The 8,152-nt window shown below is 38.5% G+C and overlaps 1 pseudogene; it reads right to left on the bottom strand.

The window, feature by feature from the left end:
- The window catches only part of LOC107695504 (peripheral plasma membrane protein CASK-like), a 249,522-nt pseudogene that overhangs the window by 24,789 nt on the left and 216,581 nt on the right, over positions 1 to 8,152 (bottom strand).

Raw genomic sequence — 8,152 nt, 5'->3', positions numbered from 1 at the left:
TGATTGAGGTGTTCTGTTGTTGGATGTAATAATGAACATAGCAGTCGTCATTTACTCCCGACATTTGAGCCGCTGAACTCGCAGTGGATTTAGTTGGTTTCTGAAGGGAATACTCCCCCGATCTGCCTAAATGCGTCTATGTTCGCACGAATCATTCATGATCCAGCCTCATCTACAGAAGAAGTGAGTATAATGTTTTGTAATGAATCTTTGCAAATCGCCTTTCCTAATAATGTGCTAATTAGCAAGTTTCACGATGAATGCGGCTAAAGTAAACAGTCTCTCTGAGAGCAGCTCGGAAGAGAGGGGCGGGGGCAGCAGAGCTCATTAACATTTAAAGGGAAATGCTACAAAAACGGCTTGATCTGAAAAGAGCTGTTTTTGACAGGGTAAAAAAAGGTGTTTTTACACTACCATTGAGAAATTTTAACCAAACTATGTTACAGACTTTTCATTAAGACCCAAAAGAATCATATCAACTTGTGGAAAATGGGCATCATATGACCCCTTTAAATATGAGCTTAAATATCCTGCAGAAACCCTGGTCTGGTAAAATGGTCAATTCATGTTTTAAGGTAAGCCAATATAATTGTCCGGACCTTGGCTGGTGAGGAGGGTTCATTACTGGACCTCAAGCAATTTTAGTTGAAGACCCCTGCTCTAGATTAACCTTACTGACAAACAGTCAGTGTGGAGCGAAGGGCAAACTCTCCGCTTCATCTGTCATGAGGTTGTTTGTCCCACTGGTAAGAACACAGAAATAATGCTCTGAACACAGATGACTAACAAACAGCTCATTGATTATAGAAGATGATTACAGAAAAGGAATGCAAAATCTGAGACGGTGAAACACCACGGACAACATCCCGAATAAACAGATCCAACTCATGAAGACTAAGTACAAGTGCTCTAATTACACTCTCAAAGAGAGTTTTGCTGACAGAAATTTAATCAAGCTTGAAGACTCCACTTTTGTTGTTTCACTGTACTTCCTGATGTTAGCAGTGCTGTCGTACACTGCAATGATAATGAGAATCACTTTGAGATCCTTAAAGTCAATTTGAATTGGCTCTAACAAACCATTTACTTCTGTTAAACAGTTGAAAACAGATGTGCTGCTTAAAGGGGTCATATGATGCTTTTTTAAAGATCATTATTTTGTGTATTTGGTGTAACAGAATATGTTGACATGCTTTAATGTTCAAAAAATACATTATTTTTCAAATACTGTACATTATTGTAGGTCCTATATGCCCCGCCTCTCTCAAACGCTTCATTTTCTACAAAGTCCCTCCTTCCGACAAGCGCAGTCTGCTCTGATTGGCCAGCTGACCCAGTGCATTGTGATTGGCCGAACACCGCAAGCACTCGTCGGAAATGTAACGCCCCTTACCATAATCGTGAGCTTCATCTTTCAAAATAAATATAAAGACAGTAAATAATGTCATTAGTTTTACCATCAGTTCAAGCCCGAAAGGGGAACAGACACAGTAATGATGCAGTACACAAGCCGCGGTTAAGACAGCTGACTCCACTTTGATGTGATGCTGTCTCTCTCTCTCTCTCACACACACACACACACACACGCGCGCATTCGAACAGTGAATGAACAGAACAGAAAACTCCGCATTTGAACAGTCAATAGCAAATACTTTAGTAACAAAGCATACTTACAGTCGCTGATTCAGAATAGAACGAGCCGTTTTAGGGGGGTGTGGCAGAGTCTTAACTTTGATAAAGAATATCTCTTTGGTTTTGAGACTTTAGTCTTTGCAACTTCAGGGATCTTATCTATTCACAAACAGCTTTTAAAACTCCAAAGAGAAAGGAAAACTTGAAATCGCATCATATGACCCCTTTAATGTTTTTGTGGAAACAATGATACATCAGGATGCTTTGATGAATAGAAAGTTCAAAAGAACAGTATTTATTTTTTGAACAATTATAAATGTCGTTACTGTCATTTTTAGCCAGTTTATTATGTCGCTGCTGAATAAAAGTATTAATAAAAATAAAACAAATGAATAAAACAATGTTAAATTAAGCATATTTCCAACAGTATACTAAACGTTAGGGTGGGAATTGATTAGATGGTGAAAAGGGTGGTATTTCGTACCTCAATGTAACCAGATGCAATGTGAGTTTGCTAAAACAATGACTAAACAGATATTTGGCTGTTGGCTACTATTTTATCCAATAGCTCACACAAGTGACACCAGCATTACAAAAATGTTTAAGAGGAAAAACAAGGTATAACATTTTGATTAAATATTACAAAGAATAACATGCACAAATTAATTATTCACAACAAGACCAGGAAGTGCATTAAGAAAGTAAATAGAGTTCATTTTGATTTCATGTTGACTTTAAGGTGTATTGTAAAGAGATTAACAAAAGAATCAGCACTGTGCTGCTGTGACTCACCATGAAATGGGGCTGGGTTAGAATCCGTCTCAGTTCTTTAGCGTCTGCATTCTCCGGGTAGCATGAAATCTCCTCCAGTACCTACAGACAGACAGAGTCTTCAGGATTTTCCTCAAACTGTCATCTCCATGATATATATTTCTTGAAGCAAGTAAAGATGTTGCTTTTTAATCTTGTACACTGCAACACAACTTTGAGCTGGACTGCTGAGACCCCACACATCATATATCAGAAGAGACACACACACGCAAACATTTCTGGCATGACCCTTAGACCCCATGTGACCAATCAGCACTGCTGTCTGGTCTCATTTGGCCCTTCCATTGGTGGGGTGGGACGGGTCAGGTGGGAGGGGGTGATTTGGCACAGTACTGCAGATATGTCATAACTCCCTGCTGAATGCTGCTGAGCACCGGATCCTGAACGTCTTTTGAACCACACTAATCAACTCTAATGAGCTCTAATCAATGTTCAAACCAACCTGGCAGCCCCTCACTGCCAGTCAACATCACTAAATGTAAAGCTCAGACATTTACAAGAATCCTAGAAATTTCCACATGTTCTACAAAAGTGGTAAAAATAAGTGGACATAAGATTGGGAAAATATCTGCATCTTACATATTCCAGATGTTTCAAAGCCGTGCTCGACCAGTCTTCTGCGTAGGTCTTAGCATGAGAGACACACACAGGAAAGTTTTATAACATTTTATACATATAGTCTGTGTAAAAGAAGCAGCAGAGTCGCAAGCTGAAGTTTTGGATAGGCACTACGCCGCCTCTGCAAGTTTCAGTCTCTCAGGGAAAACAGTGAGAGGTGATGGGTTAGTTTCCGCCCCGCTGGCTCTAAGCAATACAAAGAGGATAATCCTTAAGCATTTCACCATTGCCAGTGATCACAAGCAAGAGGCCAAGAAGGGTTATTCGAGAGCACAGCTATTTAATCACCAGCAGGCCTGAGTTCCTTTTTGATGCGCATTACTAAAGGAAATGGTTGAGCTTTATAGGTTGTGTGACTCGTGACTGACTGAGACGGACTTGTTTTAGAGGGGTCAGGACCAAGAGGACCACTGAGGGTGTTTGAGACCAAAAGCAACCATCAAGACTAGTTTGAATATTACTATTTTTATCTTAGAGTATGCAGATGGTCTAAACTATTCAAACTAAGATTACTTTCACTTCTTTATGGGAACTTAGCACATTTGTTTGATCAAGCTTATCTGAAGCACCAAGTTAGGATTTGTTGACATATTCAAAATACTCTGAATGCTTCTGTTGACGCAACTGCTATATGATAAGTCGTTATCAGTTTTAATTCACTAACTTTTAGTCAACATGAAACAACAACTTCAAGAAAAAATTTACTATATGGGGACTTGTGGAGGACTAATCCCTTCTTAAAAAAACTCACTTTACGTTTAATATCACTTTTCAAGTTGTGATGGAATGAAAGTAGTGACAGATGGGGTGGGGACTTGGTTCTATGCATAGGATTTTGATTGGATTTTGAGACGTGGGTGTTGCATTCAAAAATAAATGCAAGCTTGAAGATTGAGGAGGGGCGGGTTTTACACGGACTAAATGATTGGAGAAGTTTGACATACGTAACCAGAGAACATGTTGTTTCACCAGAAGTTTGAGTGTTTTTAAATTAAACATTATGTGGTCATATTTGAAAAAATATACATGAATCATTTACAATAAGATCAATAACATACATTTACAAAATAGATGGCTACATCAATTCCTTATGAGAAATGCTAGATCAATGTCTTTTAAGTTTTTAGATCCAGCAAGGGATTTTTTTAAATGCTCTAGCACTTGTGACACAGCCCCTTTACATGTACACACAAACACAATTGACCACACACAGTGACCTTTAAATACCCAGGAAAAGCATTAACTTGATTTGAAAGTAGCAGGCAAACACTTTGTAAGGAGACAGACGGTGACACCTACTTTCCGCTGCTAGTAGTCCTGCAGGGTGGCCAGCATAGAAACAAGCAACAAGCATAATTTAACAATAGAAAGATGATTGTGATATGAATAGAGATAGGATTCACCCGCACTCTCAAAACAATCAGTTAGAGAAGTTTGAGAATAACAACTCACAAATGCACATTCAAATAAGTTTCCCAGTACACTATCAAAAAAAAGTACAAACTGTCACTGGGGCGGTACCCTTTCATAGGGTACTAATATGTACCTTTAAGGTACTAATATGAACCAGTTAGGGGTAAATAAGTTGCAAAGATGTATCTTTTAGCTTTTGTACCTTCGGGTACGACCCCAGTGACAGCTTTGAATATCTTAAGGATATGTTTGTGAAACTTTTTATAAAAAATTGTGACACATTAAATCCTGTGTTAAGTGTTGCAGAAAAAAGGGAAAGTTACCAAAGATGATATGAGAAATAAACAGGAAACATGAACCAGATTCTAAACCAAAACATTTGTGCTTTGTTTGGGAGTATATGAAATGTACACTGTAAGGTCTATTTAAACAAGACACAAGAAAAACATCTCTGTGACGGCTGCTTAAAAATAAATAATTTTTCACTTTCTGGGAAAAATGTTATGGCGTTTCCTATGCAGAGCTCCCCAGCATGATAACAGGGTGTTGTGGGTAGTTGTCAGGGCATTGTAAGCAGTTCCTAGGGCATTTGCTCACTGGTTCAAGTCAAAAGAGCCCACCCTAAATTTGAATGATATTCTCATCCCCCTGGCTCAGGTCTCTCTCTCTCTCAGTGTAATTGTATGTAATTTTTTTTTGTCTATTTTATTGTCTGCCTGGCATCATTATTGCCTGTAGCGGGATGAGCTACTGAGACGTAGAGTTTTTTTTGTTTTTTTTTTCCTAAATTGTGGGCCATACTGACTGTGATGCTTGTCTTAGCATGCTACCAACAAGCTTAATCTCTTTCTCTGTCAGAAAGATATCATCAAAGTAACCAAAACACTGTGATGAGAGACTACAAATCACAAAAAACATCTCTTCAGGAAGACAGAGTGGGTGGAAGCTGATGTTGCATCTCTGCTGGTTGCTGTAGTACCTGATGAAGTAGGGTCCTCAGAGAAGTCAGGCAGTTCTTCTGGTGGGTCACCATAAAAAGAGCTGAACTTGTGACTGGAGACTGCGGCAAGCACTGCGCCCTGTCAAAACATACAGATATTAATCAACTCATGTACTGCAATTTCCCGCCCTAATTTTTATTTGTGGTCTTTATTTTACACTCCAGAACATCCAGGTGAATCATGCATGAGAACAGCTGCTAAAGCAATATGCAGAGATCGTAAAGTGCTGATGGCTCACTTTTAGCTTCCTCCTGGCATTGAACTTCCTCAGCTGCTCCACTGTCTCAGGAAGGTGGATCTTGTAGGCATAGCGGTCTCTCTCCTAAAAGGAAATGCACAATTCAAATGGTGCTTATTCATCTCATTAAGGAATGATATCTTAAGTCCATAAAAACCTCAAAGCTGGAAAATAATATCCAATTACTGAAACAGTCTGTATGGTTTTAATAATAATAAAAATAATAATAAAACATTATATTTACATATATTTTGTTTCCCTATGAATTTTTTCATATTTCATTTTTGAAATAATTGTATTTACATATAGCAAACAGATTAATACATGAAAAAACATCAGTAAGATCAGTGAGCAGATGTTTCTTGAGTGCTGTTGATACCTTGAGCCAGGGGTGGTTGAGAGCTTCATACACTGTGATCCTCTCTGCAGGGTCCAGCATCAGCATACGGCGCACCAGGTCTTTGGCACTCTCTGAGATTTGGCCCCACTGCCGGGGGTTCATCTGTACAGCAAATGCATACATTAAAAGACAAACCCAGATCCTCTGATACCAGCAACAAAATGATTTTGGCACTAGCACCAATGCTTAGTACTAATGACTTAAATTTCAGTCTGTTCTTCACACAAAGCTCAACATACGGCTTCAGAAGACTTGGAATGTTGGTCTAGAACACTCCATTTTTATGATACCTTTAAAATCACCATCCACTTCAAATTGTGTGGAAAGCTGACTAAGGACAAAAGTATTTAAGTCTAACTTGTCGGTTACACTTTACTTGAAGGGGTGTGCATAAGACTGACATGACACCTACATAATCATAACATGACACATGTCATGAATATGAAGGTTTTTTATGCATGTTTATGACAACTGTCATTAAGTGTCATTCGCTCAGTTATGTAATTTTTAATGCAAAGATGACATTGTTTGAGATGTCTTTGTTATGGGCTATGGTTAGGGGTAGGGGTAGGTCAAATAATGTCATATTTGCATTAAAAATTACATAACTGAGCGAATGACACTTAATGACAGTTGTCATAAACATGCATAAAACCTCCTTCATATTCATGACATGTGTCATGTCATGATTATGAAGGTGCCATGTCAGTCTTATGCACACCCCTTCAAGTAAAGTGTTACCAACTTGTCTGTACTTGTTTATTTTAATGGAAAACGTCACCCAAAATTCTACTAAAAAAGACTATCAACAATCTTAACTTTGATTCTCTGACCAAATTAGAGAACCGGAACTAGCTGAAGTTGTTTTGAACAGTTTATGTGGTGAGGATATAATCTGATGTTAGCGGTACCTGATTTGAGATCAGATTAGTGTGAAGGCAATTTTTCAAGCCCTAAAATGTCTTTACTCAGGTAGACAAATGGAAAGTGCAAAATGCTGGACCATTGATTTTTGTATGTGATTTATGTGTATTAAGTAACTGTCAGTATATATTGCCACTTTCACCTCAAGTTGAGGATATTTCCAGCATGTCTTTATTTACAGTAATCTTAACAGATTTTGCTATTAAACTTTTACCTTATATTTTCCTTTTATGATTGCTTCAAACAGGCGCTCTTTGGTGCCATAGAAGGGCAGGCAGCCACTCAGGAGGATGAAGAGGATGACTCCACAGCCCCAAACATCCACAGGTTTCCCGTAGGGTTCTCTTTTCACCACCTCGGGGGCCATGAAGTGCGGAGTACCCACCCGTCCTGCAGCACAGACAACATGTCACGTGTGAGCATCCATTCAAATACATACAAAAGAGCTGTCGATGATACGAGGTTTGAACAATTAAGCACAATCATGCATACCCAGCCACTCACTAACAGCATTAGTCACAAAGAGCTCATTAATCAGAACAAAATCATCGCCTGGATGATTCAAAATTCAAGACTCAATTTATGAAGTGATACTGAGTGATAGTTACATCCTAAACATAAAATAAGGAACTGAATGCATGATTAGTTTTTGTGATACAAATGAAAGCTTATTCTGAGTTTCAGTTCTTTAATAAATGAAAATATGATGTTATTTCCTTTGTAGTTTGTGCTTCAATTACATGCTTTTACTGCATATGAATCTTGTTGACTAGAAGTTTCTTTATGCATGCACTGAAGCTCTTAGCATGCAGTGCAGGTACACACGAAATGTCCATGTGTTGTATGATACAAGTTTAACCTATAACATGATTTTTCCAAGTACCTCCAGCCACTAATCCGGACTCTCCCAGCTGTATAGCCACACCAAAGCCACCAAGTTTCACCGGAGCAGAGTTCTCCTTTGATGCCAGCAACACACAATGAGGCTGCAAAAAAACAAAAAAGACACGTTACTCTGTTGTACAGACCACACTGGAACTGACATTGAAAGTAAAGAGAAGGGAAATGTATATATATATATATATATATATATAT

This window comes from Sinocyclocheilus anshuiensis, unplaced genomic scaffold (assembly GCF_001515605.1).
Source record: "Sinocyclocheilus anshuiensis isolate Anshui unplaced genomic scaffold, SAMN03320099.WGS_v1.1 scaffold562, whole genome shotgun sequence".
In the NCBI taxonomy this organism is placed as follows: Eukaryota; Metazoa; Chordata; class Actinopteri; order Cypriniformes; family Cyprinidae; genus Sinocyclocheilus; species Sinocyclocheilus anshuiensis.
Note: the sequence above shows the minus strand (reverse complement) of the source record. Positions and strands in the feature narration are given on the sequence as shown.